At 38.3% G+C, this 20,231-nt stretch overlaps 1 pseudogene across 1 annotated transcript in view; it reads right to left on the reverse strand.

Moving 5' to 3' along the window:
- Positions 1-7,777: 7,777 nt before the first annotated feature.
- Positions 7,778-20,231, reverse strand: part of LOC149525745 (uncharacterized) — a 194,491-nt pseudogene continuing 182,037 nt past the window's right edge. Inside the window, exon 4 of the transcript XR_016349138.1 lies at positions 7,778-8,834. The product of XR_016349138.1 is annotated as an uncharacterized LOC149525745 (transcript). The remainder of the gene's footprint in view (positions 8,835-20,231) is intronic.

Here is a 20,231-nt window from a genome sequence, read left to right on the forward strand (position 1 = left end):
AGGGTTTAATCTATGGATAAATATTTTACTTTGCATTCCAATGATGTATAATCTTTTCTAAAGCTTGACACATTTTTACACTAAATAAATTAAGGAAGAATTGATGTTAAGTTATATTTTGTTTACTCTCATTTTGTAAGATTACTAAAAGAAAAGTTATATGCATAATGTCACATGAATAGGGTGGTGAAGCACTGGAATGGATTACCTAGGGAGGTGGTGGAATCTGCATCCCTAGAGCGTTCAAAATCCTGGCTTGACAAAGTCCTGGCTGGGATGATTTAGTTGGTATTTGTCCTGCTTTTAGCAGAGGGTTGGACTTGATGACCTCCTGAGGTCTCATCCAGCTCCATGAGTTTATGATTCTATGAATGGTTTGTGTACAGGTAATTTTCACTCCAGGGATTATTTTTGCATAAACATCACAAAAAAATCAGTTTATCTACATATATGGGGAACAATCTATTTAAAGACAGATTTATTCTTCATGCCAAGTCTGTCATGTTATATTTGCACAGACTTTATTGGCAAGCAGTCAAAATAATTGACAGCCTTCTAGCAGCTGTAAAATAGTATGGATAGTTTTAAGTATAGATGGGAAGCTTTCTTATTGAATAAATAAAGAAATAACTAAGTTATAATATGTAGTTTATATATTTGGATAATTTATCTTTAAAATGGCATTTAGGGTAATTTCTAGCAAACAAAACTAGTTGAATTTTATGTCCTTGTGTAGAGCTTCCTCATTGCTATCTGCTGATGTTTAAACCTCTGCATTCTAGTAAACATATAGGCTGTGTCTACACTGGGCCACTTATTCCGGAAAATCAGCCGCTTTTCCGGAATAAGCTAAGAGCTGTCTACACTGGCCCTTGAATTTCCGGAAAAGCAATGATGCTCTACTGTACAAAATCAGCCGCTATTCCGGAAAAAATCTATTCTGCTCCCGCTCGGGCATAAGTCCTTATTCCGGAACACTGTTCCGGAAAAGGGCCAGTGTAGACAGCTCAGTAGTTTTTTCCGGAAAAAAGCCCAGATCGCAAAAATGACGGTCGGGGCTCTTTTCTGGAAAAGTGCGTCTACATTGGCCACAGATGCTTTTCCGGAAAAAGGGCTTTTCTGGAAAAGCAGCCTGCCAATGTAGACGCTCTTTTTCCGGAAATACTTATAACAAAAACTATTCTGTTTTAAGCATTTCCGGAAATTCATGCCAGTGTAGACACAGACATAGTCTCAGTCCTCATATTTAGAAATACATTTCAAATCAACCAAATATTTGGAGGAGGTCAGTTCCATTGTTTTCATTGCAAAATCCAGATCTAGAACCTTATATCACAAAATCCAGGGGTATTTAAAACTATAGCTTTTCTTTTTGCCCACCAGCCACCAGAGACAAGGAAGCCACCTGAGCCCATTTTGTCTCAAAAAGGATATCAGACTTCCTATCAAAGGACTTCTTGATACTGTTCCTGCCACTACCCACTGGTCTCTGGGGCTGTTGACTGTAGGGGGTTCATATTGCCTTAATGCAGTCATGCCTACATGGTACTTAATAGACCTGTTGAGTAATTTTCCCATGGAATATTTTTTTCTGTCAGAAAATGATGACACATTAAATTGAAATGTTTCATGGGAATATGTCCATTTTGATGAAATGTTGTTTAAAAAATAAAAATGAAATATTTAATAAAGTAGAAACATTCCATTTCAATCTTATCAGAACAGAACATTTCCATTTTTTCCATTTTGAAAGTACATTTCAGGAAGAAATGTTCATTTTATAATATTTTGTGTTAATATTATACAATTGAAATAGCAATTAAAATAAATTACTTAGAATACCAATTACAAATGACCACTGAGAATACCAATAGGTAAAGAAAGTACAATTTACCAAATTAGAATACCAACTACAATTTAGAATGCCAATTATATTTTATGGTATATTAGAACATGACATGATTAAAATGTAATTGAAAAAAGGATAAATAAATACAAATTATATTACATCAAAATAAAATGATTTTGTGATTGTATTTCACAGGAAGTGTCCATATTTCAAATGTTCATTCCAGTTTGATATGAAAAAAAAAGTTCAAAATGCCAGAATTGCTCATAGAACAGAAATTCAACTATCCCTAATTCAACTATCCCTAATTGTTATTAATCTCAGAGGTTAGGAACATTCTCAAAATCATACAGTAAATGTGTTATACTTTTACCCACATACACTAACCTTTTATTTTGCTATTGGTCCTGCTTCATAGCCATAAATAAAAAGATAAGCAGCACATTCTGGGACTGACTCTTCACTCATATGCAATAGCCCATTCTGTTCTGTAGAAGCTTATCACCAATATAAGGGGGGAAAGTTATTAAAATCCAGGCATTAAAGAAGAATAAAACCTTTTATTTCTTAACAGATCAGGACAAGGATGAAAAATGACATTCCCAACCTCAAGACTAAATTTACTTTTGTAGAAGTTTGCAAAATGCTACCCATTCCTCTATGGCACAAATGTACCAAAGTAGCATGCTGAGGACATACAGAATATTTGGAACAAAACTTGGTATCACTGCTTTGATGTACACACAAAAAATCAATTGAAAGCATTTTTTTGCATTCATTACAAAATGTATGTCTGTGCAAAAAATAAAGTAAAATATAATTAAAAAGTTCCAGAAAGAAGAGATTCATGCCTTTTGTAGAAGGAAACCTTATGTAGCTCTAATACATTGAAGATCTCCAATACGATGAAGAATGTAAGTTCATACAAGTGAAGACAGTTTCTGTGTAATCTGATAAAGACTTGTTGAGTTATTTGCTATGTAAATGCTAGCCATAAAAATAATTATTTTGTTTTGTAGTTACAAATTTTAGTTAATCTTAATTCTAGGAGATATTTTTAAAAAACTGCTGCTTCTCAATAAGGACTGATTTCTGCCCCTTCATCTCTGTTACAGTAGACTCAAGCTACATCTATACTGCAAAGCTACATCTATTCTGCATCTTTTGAATCCACTCATTATTTCAAAATGTAACAGGCTCATTATGCTGACGGGTCTGTAAACCTCATTCCACAAGGAGTAAGGGACATTTCAGAATAGCGATTTATTTCAAAATAAGTGCTGTGTAGATAGCACTAAATTTCAAAATAAGATATTTTGAAATGGACTCAAAATAAGCTACACAATTTACATAGCTCAAATTGAATAGCTTATTTTGAGCTTTGGGTGCAGTGTAGACTCACGCTCAGTGTGGCTCCACTCTGCAAAGAAGGGGGCAGGATTTAAAGGGCATACAGAGAGATGTTCCTTCAACTAAGCTCAGGAAGCTGGAGTCATACAAGAACGAGATATTCTGTTGATATGGTTTTTCTATCTTTTAGAGCTTTAGCCACAAGCTACACTAAAGTATACTTGGTGAACACAATTGATTTCACACTGTGGTTGGAGAGGATAGAATTTCTTCTCTTGTCCCAAATTGAAGTTCCCTAATTCAGTTACTAGAGAAGATTTCTCCTATGAATCCTTTTCATCAGTCTCTTATGATATCCTATTTTTGACACTACTTGAAGCCATTCTTGATATTCTTTACTTCTCTACACAGAATTTCTCTTGTGTAATCATTTTACATCACTTCCCTCTAATATCAATGTATTAAATCCTAAGGATCATATTCTTAAAACTGAAAAGAACCTATAAATTATTATACAAACAGTGTCTTCCTGAACATCTTCCCACTGTTTGTCTTTGGAGGATTTTTAAGATACGTTTTGTTTAGGAAACGTCTTTACTCTGTGCTTGAAAATATACAGACATCTCACTCAATAGCATCATGCAAATCAAACCTATTTAGAAGGATCTGTTCTGTAGAAGCTTTTATGCTGTTATGGACTGAGAATGGTTGATGCAACTGGATGGGTTTTGCACCTGTTAAAAACATATGTCTCCATTTAATAGTGAATGAGTGAACATCTTGACTTGGAAAGATTACAACATGACACTAGACATGCCCTGACCAATGACTGCTTTACAAAACTTGGATTTGATAACCAACACAACAAAACCCAAACCTAAGGGCTCCTCTGTAATCATAGAATCATAGAACTGGAAGGGACCTTGAGAGGTCATTGAGTCCAGTCCCCTGCTCTCACAGCAGGACCAAGCACCCTCTAGATCATCCCTGATCGATGTCTATCCAACCTGATCTTAAGTATCTCCAGTGATGGAGATTCCACAAACCCCCTAGGCAATTTATTCAAGTGTTTAACCACCCTTACCATTAGGAAGTTTTTTCTAATGTCCAACCTAAACCTCCCTTGCTGCAATTTAAGCCCATTGATTCTTATTCTATCATCAGAGGCCAAGGAGAACAATTTTTCTCCCTCCTCCTTGAAACACCTTTTTAGATACTTAAAAACAGCTATCATGTCCTCTCAATCTTCTCTTTTATAAATTAATAAGTCCAGTTCTTTCAGTGTTCCCTCATAGCTCATGTTTTCTTGACCTTTTATGATTTTTGACTGTCAAAATAATCTGTCAAACAGTCCTTCCATGCTTGTTCAGGCAGGCCCTTTTGCATTTTCTATAATTCTAGCCACAAGCTAGCATGCACATCTTCATAAATCTTAGAAGTTTACTTCTTGTCTGAAAACTGCATGGACTTTCAATCTCTTCCAACAATGCATAAGCAATTTTTAAAAACCTTATGGTCTGATCGGGCTTGTAATATTTAAGAACAAAGCACCACATTTTGTTTGGTTGGCTTCTTTTTGTTATGATGCTTAAATCAATTATGATGAGTGCGTTGTTGTATACAGTAACACACTAAAGTACAACTCCCATAAAATTTCAGGAAGAGGTTTTATTTTGCTTTCATTATCCAATATTGACCAGTGCGTATGTGTTTGTGTCAGGCAGGTGTGGAGATGACCAATGTGATGTTTTTATGTTTGTTTATTTTTGTTTCTTACCCTTCAGAATAAACAATTTATATGTAATGTCCTGAAAGCAATGGCCACATTCTTCAGTGATTTATATTCCACTGAAGATGACGTATGATTGCATATGGCATTTCGCTTGACACACATTTTATATATAAACAGTCCTGGTAATAGTTTCAAATTAATACAATGATTAGTCGACACCCTTACTATTCTTCTACAGAGCCTTTTTTACTGTTAAGTTAGCAATTAGGCTCTTGAGGTTGACTTATTTTCTGACTAAAAGTCCATCTCAGCAGTGTAGAGAATGAAGAGAAACTGTGTCAGGAGGGCTTGTCAGTGTACACATTTATCAGGTTTGGTGATAAAGATACAACTTATGATCCTACATCAATGTTAAAAACCTTCTGAATAATGACATTGCAAGGGTATAGATGCTGAATGAGGTGGTTACATGTGACAAGAAAGTGATAGTAGCTTTATGGAGGCAATGTAGCTAGAGAAGCAAATAATTCATGTAAGTGGAAGCAACTATCAATAATATAGGGAATGAAAGAAGGCAGCTGATTGCAGTGTTTGGGGCTGTGGGAACAATTTTTAGACATTTAATTTATGACAATGAAGCTCACTGTACACATTTCTAACAGCAGATCATAAAATTAAAAGGTATTAAAGCTGAAAAATTATGATTACATGCCATCATGCCTCCTACTGAAGCTGCAGAAGAATTCACTGCTCCTTTTCACCTAATATCCCAAGGCATTAGCAGAACAAAAACTGGTAAAGCCAGTATCTGGAGACGTTACACTAGTTTTAAGTGTGTTCATTGTTTTCATTATATATTTTAGAGAACTGAATAGAAAATGTTCCAAAAACAAAAACACTCCAGCACAAATAAAAATTAGATCTTACAAAATGCATATTGACAATTTTCCAGCTATGGGGAAATATGCAGTCAGAGCTAACAAGCAGAAAATAAAACATCTACAAAAGATAAAATAAAATATATATTTCATTATGTAGCCCATTATAGCAATTGTTGTATGTGTTTTATATATGGTAATTACTTTTTTCTTCTAATGTCTTGTGCCACAAATTTCTTTTAGTAGCAGAATTCCCGGATAACAGAAGCTGCAACTTTTAATACATTTTTGAACATGTGAATATTTGATGGGGCAGAACTTCAGAATGTTTGCTTTTCTGAAGTTTTGAATCTTGTATCCCATTATATTGGCATAGTACTTCCAGAATGAACACTAAATAGAGCAGTAGGTGCCATTTTTTATATATTATGAACCTCTTAAATGCACATTCTTATAAATCAAGCATTACATAGCCTTAGCTGCCTGTTTTTTTTTTCTGGTATCCTGGAGGATACATAAGAACTTTCATTGGAAGCTTTAAACTGGTTTTCTTTGTTCAGTTTTCCTTGCTCTGCTGACATCAGTGTTTCGTAGTCCCATTTTTTATGGGTCTACAAAGATATCATGTTTTACACCATTTAGGTGTAGTGATAAAATAGTAACAGGGAGGTAGCTGTGTTAGTCTGATCTAGGTAAAACAAAAAAAAAGCAGTCATGTAGCACTTTAAAGACTAACAAGATAGTTTATTAGGTGATGAGCTTTCGTGGGGCAGACCCACTTCTTCAGATCATATTCTGCAAGTGAATTGGCATGACCATTATATAACAGAGGGATACAATGAAAAAAGTAAAAAATACTACAAACTGACAAATCAGCTACATAGAACAGAAGATGGGAGCAGGAGGGGAGGGGGAAGAGTGACAAGAAAGGAGGAAATTGCTTACTGTAAAAGTCAATTAAGTGGCTAATCTGGGGTCGCTACAAATATCAAAAGGTGGGGAAGCTGTCTTTGTAATGTGTGAGATAATTATCATCTCGATTAAGGCCCATTCGCAATGTGTCAAATTTTATCACAAATAAAAGTTCTGAGGTCTCCTCCCTCTGTAATCTGCTGTTAAAGTCTCTTTATTATAAGACACATGTTGTCAGGTCTTTAAGAGATTGGCCAGTTTGATTGAAATGCTGGATGACAGGTTTGTGTGTGCGGAGATTTCTGATGTCTGATCTGTGAGCATTGATTCTTTGGGGAAGTGACTGACCAGTTTGTCGAATATACATTGTAGTGGGGATTGCTTACACATGATGGCATATATCACATTGCTGGACATACAGGAATATGAGCCCTGGATCATATAACTGACATGGTTAGGTCCAATGATGGTATCTCCAGTGTAAATATGTGGACAAAGCGGGCAACAGGGTTTGTTGCTAGGGAAAGTTCCAGGGTTAGTTTTAATGTGGTATGCCCTGTGGTTGTTAGTGAGACTCTTCCTGACGTTAGGTGGTTGTCTATAGGAAAGTACAGGTCTGTCACCCAGAGTCTCTTGGGGTGTAGCATCATGTTCCAAGATAGGTTCTTGGTTATTGATAATGTGTTGGACTGGTTTGAGTTGGGGGCTGTCATTAATGAGAAGTGGGGTTCTATTGTTGATTTTTTTGGACCTATCTAGACATAGCTGATGGGTATTCATCTGGCCCTTTGAATCTGTTTTTTTTACTTCTCCCGGTGGGTAATTGAGTTTTACAAATGCTTGGTAGAGACCTTGAAGTTTTTGGTCTCTGTCAGTGGGATTGGAGCAGATGCGGTTGTATCTAAGGGCTTGACTATAGACAATGGATCGTATGGTGTGTCCTGGATGGAAGTTGGAGGCATGTAAGTAAGTGTAGCAGTCAGTGGGCTTCCTATAGAGAGTGGTATTGATTTTGCCATCAGTGATTTGTACTGTGGTGTCCAGGAAATGGATCTCTCATGTTGAATGGTCCATGCTGAGATTGATCATGAGGTGCAGCTTGTTGAAATCTCTGTGGAATTTGTCCAGTGTTTCTTGACCATGGGTCCAAATGATAAAGATGTCATTGATGTAGTGTAAGTAAAGGAGGAGTAATAGGGGACAGGAGATGAGAAAACATTGTTCTAAGTCAGCCATAAAGTTGTTAGCATACTGCGGGGCCATGTGGGTACCCATGGCTGTGCCACTGACCTAGAGGTATAAGTTGTCCCCAAATTGGAAATAATTGTGGGTAAGAACAAAGTTACATAGATCTGCCACCAGATTTGCCATGGTAATCTCTGGAATAGTGTTTCTAATTACTTGTAGTTCATCATCATGTGGAATATTGGTGTAGAGAGCTTCTACATCCATGGTGGCAAGGATGGTGTTATCAGGAAGGTTATCGATATTTTGTAATTTCGTCAGGAAGTCAGTGGTATCTTGGAGATAGCTAGAAGTGTTGGTAACATAGGGAGTCTACGTAGATGGATAATCCAGTAGTGAGTGTGCCAATACCTGAAATGATGGGGAATCTGGGGTTTCCAGGTTTATGGATTTGGGGAAACAGATAAAATAATCCTGCCCGGGATTCAGAAGGCGTGTCTGTGTGGATTTGGTCCCGAGTAGAGGCAGGGAGTTCCTTAAGAATAAATTGTAGTTTCTTTTGGTATTCTAAAGCAGGATCATAGGAGAGAGGTCTGTAAAATGTGATGTTGGAGACTCGTCTAGCTGCCTCCTGTTCATAGGCCGACTTAAACATAATAACCACAGTACCCCCTTTGCCAGCCAGCTTGATTATAATGTCAGAATTGTTTTGGAGACTTTGGATAGCATAGTGTTCAGCGTGGCTGAGATGATGTCACTTGTTGTTGTTTGCACATAATGTCAGTCTGTGCTCAGTTGCAGAAGCATTGAATATAGAAATCAAGACTGGAACTACGACCATCCACATGGAAAAAGTCCACATGGAATTTTTTTTTCTTTTGGTGTTGGTAGGGGGGATCTAGCAGATCAGCTTGATGTTCATTGGTGACTTGGAATATTCAATGTGTCTTGGATATGTGCTTGGTGCCTGATACCATGTTCTGTTCCAATTAAGTTTATAGTGCACATAGGGATGATCTAGGTAATACTTAATCCTAACATGAGTGCAAGGGACTGTACTAGATGGCGTCTCAAGGTCCCCCCAGTCCTACAATTATATGGTGCTATAAGATCACCTTATCCTTTCCTGTGACTATATATCATCTGCATAAAAACTTCCAGGCTGTGTCTAGACTGGCAAGTTTTTCCGCAAAAGCAGCTGTTTTTATGGAAAAAAGTTGCCAGCTGTCTACACTGGCCACTTGAATTTCCGCAAGAACACTGACGATCTCATGTAAGAAATCAGTGCTTCTTGCGGAAATACTATGCTGCTCCCGTTCGGGCAAAAACCCTCTTGCGCAAATGCTTTTGCACAAGAGGGCCAGTGTAGACAAAGCGGTATTGTTTTGCGCAAAAAAGCCCCGATGGCGAAAATGGCGATTGGGGCTTTCTTGTGCAAAAGCGCGTCTAGATTGGCATGGACACTTTTCCACAAAAAGTGCTTTTGCGGAAAAATGTCCGTGCCAATCTAGACGCTCTTTTCCGCAAATGCTTTTAACGGAAAAACTTTTCCATTAAAAGCATTTGTGGAAAATCATGCCAGTCTAGACGTAGCCCCAGGGTATCAGGAAAATATCTTGTTTAACTGAATAGAGTATCTCAATATACTGACATTCTAACTGCTGAATGTGCACAGTTTTCTGGACTGGACCTAGTGGAAGCCTGATGTCAGCAGTGATCACATCACTTGAAATGCATGCAGAGGCAGAGTTTATTTATGTCATAAGAGCATAAAAACATACGAACGGCCATATTGGATCAGACCAAAGGTCCATCTAGCCCAGTGTCCTGTCTGCCAACAGTGGCCCATACCAGATGCTCTAAAGGGAGGGAACACAACATGTAATGATCCCTTTCATGTCATCCATTTCCAGACAAACAGGCTAAGGACATTAATAACCATCGTGGCTAATAGCCATTGATGTACCTAACCTCCATGAATTTATCTAGATCTTTTAAAAACCCTGATAAAGTCCTAGCCTTCACAACATCCTCTGGCAAGGAGTTCCACAGGTTGACTGTGTGCTGAGTGAAGAAAAATTTCATTTTGTTTGTTCTAAACCTGCTGCCAAATAATTTCATTCGGTGACCCCTAATTATTTACAGATCGTGGGAATATGTAAATAACTTTTTTTTATTCACTTTTTATAAACCAGCATGATTGTATAGACCTCCATCATATCTCCTTAATCTCCTCTTTTCTAAGCTGAAAAGTCTAAATCTTTTTAATCTCTCTTCATATGGGACCCGTTCCAAACCATGAATCATTTTAGTTGCCCTTTTCTGAGCCTTTCCCAATGCCAATATATGATTTTTCAGATGAGGCAACCACATCTGTAGACAGTATTCAAGATATGGGAATACCATGGTTTTATATAGAGGCAATAAGATATTCTCTGTCTTATTCGCTATCTCTTTTTAAATGATTCCTAAAATACTATTTGCTGGTTTGACTGCTGCTACATACTGAGTGGATGTTTTCAGAGAACTATACACAATGATTCCACGCATACATCTAGACTACATCCCTTTTTCAGTAAAGGGATGTAAATTAGGCATGTCAACACTGCAAATGAAGCCAGGATTTAAATATCCTGTGCTTCATTTTCATAATGGCAGCTGCCGCTTTTTTTTGAAATGGGGCTTTTTTTTAAAAAAAATGGCAGTTTAGACGGGAATCTTTTGAAAATAAACCCTTTTTTGAAAGATCCTATACTCCTCAAAAAATTAGGTTCACAGGATCTTTCGCAAAAGGGTTTTATTTTCGAAAGATTCCCATCTGAACTGACAGTTTTATTTCGAAAAAGCCCTGTTTTGAAAAAAGCTGCAGCCGACATTATATAAGTGAAGCGTGGGATATTTAAATCCTGGCTTCATTTGCAATATTGACGTGCCTAATTTACATTCCTTTTATTGAAAAAGGGATGTAGTCTAGACACAGACCAAGATCTATCTTTCGAGCTATCTTTATAGCTAAATTAGTCCCCATCATATTGTATGTATAGTTAGAATTATTTTTTTCCAGTGTGCATTACATTACATTTATCAACATTAAATTTCTTTTGATGTTTTGTTGCACGGTCACTCAGTTTGGTGTCTATGACAACCTTTTTCTCCCTAATGAAAATACTTCTGGGGTCTTGATTTTTTTTCTTTTGCTAATTTTCTGCTATGATAGGTGAGAAGTTTCTTTCCACTTGTATTAAAGGGGAAATATGTATGGTTGCAGATACTTCTAGGGGTAGGAATGTAATACAAGAGATGAGATAGGCGGAGATGCATGTCCAGAAGGTTCTCAGAGGTAAATAATGAGGAGTCATACAGCCTATAATTATAAAGGCCACTAAGAAGGAATACAGAATGGGTCCAAAGGATCTGATTAATTTCACCCTGGTACTTAAGAACACATAAAAACACGTGAGAAACTCACTAATGGAATTTTGAACCATTGGCAATTATTTTTGAGCAGGGCAATCAGAATACCTATCTCCAAAAAGAAAAATAAAGTGATCCAGGGAAATTAGGGTATGTCAACACTAGAGCGCTAATTTGAACTAACTTAGTTCGAATTAGTTAATTCGAACTAAGCTAATTCGAACTAACGCATCTAGAACTAAAAACTAGTTCGAATTAGCGTTTTGTTAATTCGAACTAGCATGTCCACATTAAGTGGACTCTGAACCGGGGTTAAGAATGGCCGGAAGCAGTTCCGGCAGGGCATCAGATGAGGATTTAGAGCGTGGAGCTGCTGCCTCAGGATAGCCGAGGGCTGTGCTTAAAGGGACCTGACCCCCACCCCGGACAGACAGTTCTCAGGGGTTCCCTGCTTGCAAAGCAGTCCTGGCTTGGAGTGCCCTGAGAGCCCACACTGGGCACATCACAGCACTCGGCCAGCAGACAGGCTGCACTTGCCGCAGGCTGCCATATGGGGAGAGCGGGTAATTGGGGGGCTTCAGGAGAGCTTCCACCCCCAGAAACCCGCAGAGCCAGCCCAGTCCTCCCCATCGGGGACTCGTACACCATTCCTCCCTCACCTCCTTCCACTTACGCTTCCCTAGCCCCCCTTCCTGATGTACAAAATAAAGAAAACGTGTGGTCAAAAATAGAATCTCTCTTTATTGAACAAAACTCGGGGAGACTGGGAAAAGGAGGTGGGAGAGGGGAAGAGAGAGGGTGGGAGAGGGGAGGACAACTAAAATGATCAGAGGTTTGGAAGAGGTCCCATATGAAGAGAGGCTAAAGAGACTGGGACATTTCAGTTTAGAAAAGAGGAGACTGAGGGGTGATAGGATAGAGGTCCATAAAAGCATGAGTGGGGTGGAGAGGATGCATCAAGAAAAGTTCTTCATTAGTTCCCATAATAGAAGGACTAGAGGACACCAAAGGAAAGGAATGGGTAGCAGGCTTCAAACTAGTAACAGAAAGTTCTTCTTCACAAAGCAAAGAGTCAACCTGTGGAACTCCTTGCTGCAGGAGGCTGTGAAGTCTAGAACTAGAACAGAGTTTAAAGAGAAGTGAGATCAATTCATGGAGGTTGGGTCCATGGAGTGGTATTAGCCAGGGGGTAGCAGTGGTGTCCTTGCCCAAAGTTTGTGGAAGGCTGGAGAGGGATGGCACGAGACAAATGGCTTGGTCACTGTTGTCGGTCATCCCCTCCAGGGTCCCTAGGGTTGACCACTGTCGGCAGACAGGCTACTGGGCTAGATGGACCTTTGGTCTGACCCAGTACGGCTATTCTAAGCTCAGGGCTCAGGGTTGGGGGTCTCAGTGGACCACCTTGATTTTCATGCACACCTGCTCCTGGGTGGCCAGGCTGGCAGCTCTCCTGCCCTAGACGGCCACTTTCCTGTGCCTAGTGCAGAGGTCATGGACGAGGTCCACAATGTCCGCATTAGACCAGGCGGGTGACCTCCTCTTGCAGTCCCGGGCAAGCTCCCGGGAGCCACCAGCATAGTCCTGGGAAGAGGGGGAGGGCTGGGGTGCATCGGGTGGCTGGCTCGAGCTGTGCCAGGTCCAGGGTCTGCTAGCTGGGTGCTGGCAGGCTTGCACCTGGCACGGGCATTGTAGCCAGCCCGTGCCCCTTTAAGGGGTCTGGGGCCGGGAGGGGGGCAATAGAGTTTCCCTGGTGTTGGCCAGAGTGGCCACCAGGGAAAGCTGGGGAGGGCTAGCCTCCCACTAGTTCGAATTAAGGGGCTACACACCCCTTAATTCGAACTAGTAAGTTCGAACTAGGCTTCGTCCTCGTGCAATGAGGTTTACCTAGTTCGAACTAAGCGCTCCACTAGTTCGAATTAAGTTCGAACTAGCGGAGCGCTAGTGTAGCGCCTTTCAAAGTTAATTCGAACTAACATCCGTTAGTTCGAATTAACTTTGTAGTGTTGACATACCCTTATAGACCAATCAGCCTAATACTTATATCTGTTAAGCTTAATTTTTGGACCCTCAGTTTGAAGTACCCAGAGGATAATAGAGTTATAAATAATAGCTAACACAGATTTGCCAAGAACAAATTGTGCCATAGCAATCTAAATTCTTTCACTGACAGGGTTAACAATCCAGATATATGATTCTATGATTCTAGTGAATAGATGGAGTAGTAGATATGATATCACTTGATTTTAATAATCCTCGTGACATTACCCCACATGACATTCTCATAACAAATTAGAAAAATGCAATCTATATAAAATTATTATAAATATATGCCTAACAAGTTTAGAGACTATATTCTAATGGTTCATCATCAAATTGGGAGCATGTACATAGTGGGGTCCTGGTGATGTGTGTTCTGGGTTTATTACTATGCAATATTTTAATTTAATTACATGGATAATGGAGTGGAGAGTCTGTCTTATAAAATATTTCAGATGACACCAATCTGGTGAGGGTTAAAAACATTTTAGAGGAGAGAATTAGAATTAAAAATACCTTCATAAATTGGAGAATTCGTCTGAATAAGATTGAATTCAATAAATATAAGGGTCAGGTACTACACTAAAGGAAGAAAGATCAAATTCACAAAATGGGGATAACTTTTTAGGCAGTACAATGAAGGAAAGGAACTGAGAGTAATAATGCATCAGAAACTGAATATTAACCAACAATATGATACAGTTACAAAAAGGGTTAATATCATTCCGGGATACATTAAGAAAATTGTTTGACGTAAGACACAAGAGGTCATCATTAGAGCCCTACACATCTGTAGATATAGATGTGGGTATCTGCAGCTCATTTTTCCAGTAATGGATGCAGATACAGATACAAATTTTGCATCTACACAGGACTTTATACATACCTGATCCTTTGTCAGCATAGGGGGATAAATTTGATGACCTCTTAAGATCTCTTCCAGCTCTACAAATCTATGATTCTGTGATTTTATGCTCTGTACAGGTACAAGATACTTTAAAAAAAAAAAAAAGCACAAAACCAAACAAAAACAAAACCAGGACAGCAAAATGAGATGGTACATGTAGAAGTGGAGTACTGAAGGAAGAGATGTGGACAAGAAGTTTAAAATAATGCTACAGTTGTTTCTACTGCGAAGTGCAACACAGTCTGAAGACTTCTTAAGTGAGGTACACCTTCTTGAAGAGATGGGAACATAGCAGTGAAAGGCTATGGAAAGCATTGGACAGCAGATGTGATTACTGGCTTTGATGGACAACTCTGAAAACTGCTTTTATGGCTACTCTACAGGGGATAACTCAGAAATAAAGGATTGGCATACCTGAAATTACAAAAGAATTGAAAGAAACAAAAATCAATGCTTTTATTTTGTTTGGTTTTGAAAAAAATCAGATACATGCCCTGGTAAAAATAAAGCATGTCACTGGTAGCAAAAATATGTTCACATAAGACATAATGCGTGTGACACATATGTAATAAATTCCATTTGGTAAGCGGCTTGAAGAAAAAAAGGACTCCTGTTGTAATCATGTATAATTATAGGGCAGATGATGCTTCATGGTAACAATTTCCTTTTTTCTCCAGGGAACAGGGGGAATCTTCACATAATGATTCTCTCTCTATTCTTTATAGGGTTTGTTACCTGTCTTGCATATAGTCATGATTTTTACATTAGCTTTCTGGGTAATAAATCACAGTATAGAATACAAGGTGATTATATTGGTGGCAGAAAAATATCCGTTGATTGATATTATATATTAAGAATAGTACTGTTATATTTCATTGTTTACATTTTTAACTAGAGATCAAAAAAGTATAATGGGCCATATATCTGTTCAGTGTAATGCTTTGTAAAATGTACATAACAAAGAGATTTTTTCTGTGTGTATTTTTTTAATAAGAAACATTTTCCAGCTCTCTGTCCCAGAGTAATATTGCTTCCCAGAAGATTTCTTCTCTTGATCCTCAAGGACTTTCCAGACACCTGAAAAACCAAAATTAAACCTAATTAGGCTGTTAAGCAACCACATTAATCTTGCAGCTGCTATAAAAAATGCTCAAGTTGCTACAGGTAACGGATACTGCACTGATACTGCACCTGCATCTTAAACATAAAGACACAACATCAAAATACTCCGTTTAGCCTGAAGACAGTAAAGGTGCTTCATGCATCTGTGGACCTTCTATTCTTGTGCCAGTTATTTTTATTAATTACTATTTGCTATTAATTTACTGAACAACCAAAAGTTGGCTAGATAGTCATATAAAAAAGACACAATTCTTGGGCCAGGAAGCTTACTGTCTAACAAGACAATTTACAGAAGCAAAGATCAAGATGTATTTCATCCATGGCTTATCACTTTTTTGTTACTCTTGACTCCATATTTAGATACCATGGCCTGGTTACAATGGGTGATAGTTAACCCGGCCTAGAAACTTAGCCTTGTCTTTAAGTATTTATTTTATTCTTAATACTAATTTAGTGTTTTCATGCTTTGCCTGTTTTTATTCACCACAATCTTTGCCTTTATTGGTAATGAACTCTACCTGAATCTATTATAAATCTCTCTAGAGTCTTCTCTTTTTTCTTTTTATTCATGGTTAACATTTATTTTATTCAGTTTCATGAAACAATTTTAACTTTTACCTTTTATGTTTAAGATGATTTTAACTTCTGTTTAGTTTTTCTCAACTATTTGTGCTTTACTTTAAACCAGAAAAACTTTCAACTGCTCTACAATCCCCACAAAGAATATTTTCACCGGTTGCCTGTGTGCTCAAAGCATATTTGCAAGCTGCCATGCTAGCTGCCTCCTGAAAGTAAAGCTTTGTGCCATGGAGAGCCCTCCCCTGAATCCCATCCCAATGCATGCAGGAATATTACATGAATTGCACTACTGAAGGGTACAACTTGGCAGAGTTTGCCTTTGGCCCACAATGCACTTTCTTTCAAACTACTGCTCATGACCTGAAAGCAGTATAGTGGAGTAGGTCTCCTCCATTGGCAAAAACAGACTTTTTAAAACAAGTTTTAGTCAAGAAGGCAATTTGTCCAGATTACACCTCAACTGAACCTGGACCATCAGGATGCATCATAGTGTACATGGGTCACTAAGCATCATGGACAATATTGTCTTGATGAGGTGGCTGGCCCATAAACAGGTACAGGAACATAAGGCAGCTGTACCACAACTCCCAGGACACACCCATTTCTGAACTGAAATGTTTTGATTTGAGGCAAAAATATATAGTTTTTGTAGTTAGGTGATCATTCTCTCAGTGAAAAGCTGGATAGTTCTGTGAAAAATACACTCGCCATTAAATAATTTGTTTAGCTTGAATACCAGTTAAGAAAGAAAACTCTGAAACAGTTTTCGGATGCATCTAGCCAGTGGCACTATTTTGGAATATTTCTGGCATCCTGAAATAGCATTTTCTGCATTTTGACAGCACGCCCATTTTTTTTAAATAGCTTTTTCAAAATAATGGCCACACTATTCTGATGTTATTCCGAAATAACAATGGGAGCATCTACACAGCAATTCTGTTATTTCAAAATAAATTCGAAATAATAGATGGCTTATTCCAACTTCTGTAAACCTCATTTCACAAAGAATAATGCCTGTTCCAAAAAAGCTATTTCGACATATCTCCTCCACAGGGCTATTCAAAGTAATTACTCCCCAGTGTCTCCTGGGGCTCTAAATAGAGGTAGCACATCCACATTAGGGAAGCCTGCCTCAGACTAATTTTGAGGCTTCCCTGCAGTGTAAATGTGCTATTTTGAAATAAGTTATTTTGGAGTATTTCTTCTGGAATAGCTTATTTCAAAGTAAGCATGTAGTGTAGATGTACCCTTAGGCTATGTCTAGACTGCAAGCCTCTTTCAAAAGAGGCTTTTTCAAAAGATACTTTCGAAAAAGCAAGCCGCTTTTTCGAAAGAAAGCATCGAGTGAGTCTGGATGCTCTCTTTCTAAAAAGCCCTGTTGGCATTCAAGAACGCCTTTTTTCAAAAGAGCACTTTCGAAAAAAGGTGTTCTTCCTCGTGAAATGAGGATTATCGCCGTCGAAAGAAAAGCCGTGTTCTTTCTATTTAATTTCGAAATAACGCGGCTGCAGTCTAGACGCAGGTGAAGTTTTTTTGAAAAAAGGCTACTTTTTTCGAAAAAACCCCTGAGTCTGGACACAGCCTTAGTGAACATCCTCCAAGAGTATGTCTACACTGTAGTCAAACCCAGTTGGTTGGCCTGTATCAGCTAGCTCAGGCTATGAGGCTGTTTAGTTGCAATATAGACATAATGGGTTTGGGCTGGAATCTGGGATTCTCCCTCCTTCTGGGGGATCAGAATCTGAGCCTCAGCCCAGCTTTGTAAACACCTGAATTTTTTAGCCTAAGCCCCATGAGGGGATGTGTCAGCTGGCAGAGGACAGTCGCAGGTGTTAAATTTCAGTATAGACATGCCCCAAATTGCCATCTTTGTCCCTCCTGCCCTAGTAGTAATTCATCCTCCTAACACAACAGCAAGCACGTAGGCCCTGAAAGTAATTGAGATCAGGCTTGGAAAGGTCCTGAGATTTGATGTGAGAAGTAGAAGTAAGTGCGTAGAAAGGGGTCAAGTGCAGGTAGCTTATTTTGGAGGTTACAGTTCAAACAAACAATCAGCCAGTCTTCAGATGTGAATTCCTGTTTAAGTTTCAACCAAATTACAAATTACAGTTTTCTCCAAAACCTGCAAGATATACACAGCTATCTTCTAATATGCACTCTTGCATGTGCCAGTGTAGTACCCTGACCTTTTTATCAAGATTAATGCGGGTCAGGCATTTCAATACTGGATGACTTCCCTTTCTAAGCTAGCCACACAGAACAACAAACACTAAACGAGATGAGGGGTGAACATACAGGACAATCATTCATGCTAAATAAACTTAATATTATATTAAAATACAATAAATGTTGTTTGTTAAAATGCTAACATTTGTTTTAAATGCTAAGAAGAAACAAGCGATCAGCATACATCAAGTTTCTTTTCTACTACATCCTAAGTTACAGACACTGTCTCAAACTGATGTTAACAGTTGCATTGTAGAATTCAAACTTTTAGTACTTTATCTCCCTGGCACATCTGCATTACACAATGGAAGCATATTAAATCCACAGTTTACTTTAAGAGAAGGTTAAATTTTGTATTAGTTTTTGGCCTCATAAAGCTCTCTATAAATAGTTATGGTGATATTCATTATTTCATTGTCTGTAAAATGAAACAAGATTAGTACTCCTACTTGCTAAAAGAGTTTTAAGAGTAAATTCAGTAAAATGTGCAGATGAATGTGGACAATAATAGTTATCTATTTTTTTTCCTGAAACTTCTAGGAATTTATGTATACCACCTTAAAGCAAGTGCTGTAAAAATTCTCTGTCTCAAAATGTGAGATGCATACCTAGGAGAATACTTTAGACAGATGAAATTAGGCTTTTAAAAAAAATCTGTTTTGTTGGTCCACAAAAAATTATCAAGAGAGTACTTACCTGTATTAATGTCAGCTCTTGGGAACCATAACTCTTTCTCTTGAGTTCAGGGAAATTAGGAAATCTATTTCTCTATAGGTATTTATTGCCCAGGGACAAATTACAGATACGTAGGAAAGGAAAGGTTCTTGGCAGAGGAATTCAGACAACAGTTGACTCTCAAAATCCCACACATCTCTTTCCTAACAGCTGGTCAGTTCACCAGGGTAACAGATTTTAACTTTGGAAGAGAAACTAGCAGAATACCATTTACTGCCATGATCTTTATGTTCCATTAGCCTCTTTTATGCTTAATAAATCTCTTTCACCAGGCCAAGCTTTGAATACAGATTTCTAGTTTTGAATGCAGTAACCATATTTCTTGTCTACCTTCACAGAATCAGCCATGCTGCGTTTACTTTAACATCAACCAAAGCCATTGCTCTCTTCACAATAGGTTGAACTGACACATCCTTTACGTGGCTGAACAAAAGAGTCAAGACTTCCCCACTGATTACTTTGATTACAACCATGTACTCTGACTGGAAGTCCAAGATGCAGGACACCAATCTGTGAACAAATGGCTTGAGGTATGCCTACACTGAAATATAAGACTGTGATTAAAATAACTTAAAGTAGTAGAACCTAGGTATATTAACCTTAAGCTTGAGCATCTACATTCATTTCTAAACACAAATCAGAAATTGTTGAACCTTAGGTCCCACCCTGGGGCTCCACATCTGGGCTTGAGTCCAACCCCACGTATCCCAGTGCCCTCTCAAAATGTCACAAATCTGGTCCTTTGTTTCTAGTGCAGCATTAAAAAAAGAAAAAAAAAACCGCTACTATGCAGCAAACATAAGTATCCAGAAGACAAGGAACATAAGAACATAAGAATGGCCATACTGGGTCAGACTAAAGGACCATCTAGCTCAGCATCCTGTCTTCTGACAGTGAACAATACCAAGTGTCCCAGAGTGAATGAACAGAGCAGATAATCATCAAGCGATCCATCTCCTGTTGCCCATTCCCAATTTTTGACAAACAAAGGCTAGGGACACCATTCCTGCTCATCCTGACAAATAGCCATTGATGGACCTATTCTCCATGATTTTATCTAGCTCTTTTTTGAACCCTGCTAGATACCTGGCCTGCAGTCAACCAGTAGAATTGCAGGATACTTTTCTTGGGCTCTGTAGCCTGATCTAAGATTATGTTTAAATTCTAATTACCCACCTTTAGGGTTAACAGGTTCTCTGTCCCAGGATCAGGCCCAGTATTCAATTATACTGTGATTGGGAACCCTGATGTGCATGGTTGCAACACTCACAATATAGAACTCTTGCATATTTACAATATTTACAG

The sequence above is a fragment of the Pelodiscus sinensis genome, chromosome 1, assembly GCF_052426305.1.
Source record: "Pelodiscus sinensis isolate ZL-2025 chromosome 1, ASM5242630v1, whole genome shotgun sequence".
NCBI classification, from domain to species: Eukaryota; Metazoa; Chordata; order Testudines; family Trionychidae; genus Pelodiscus; species Pelodiscus sinensis.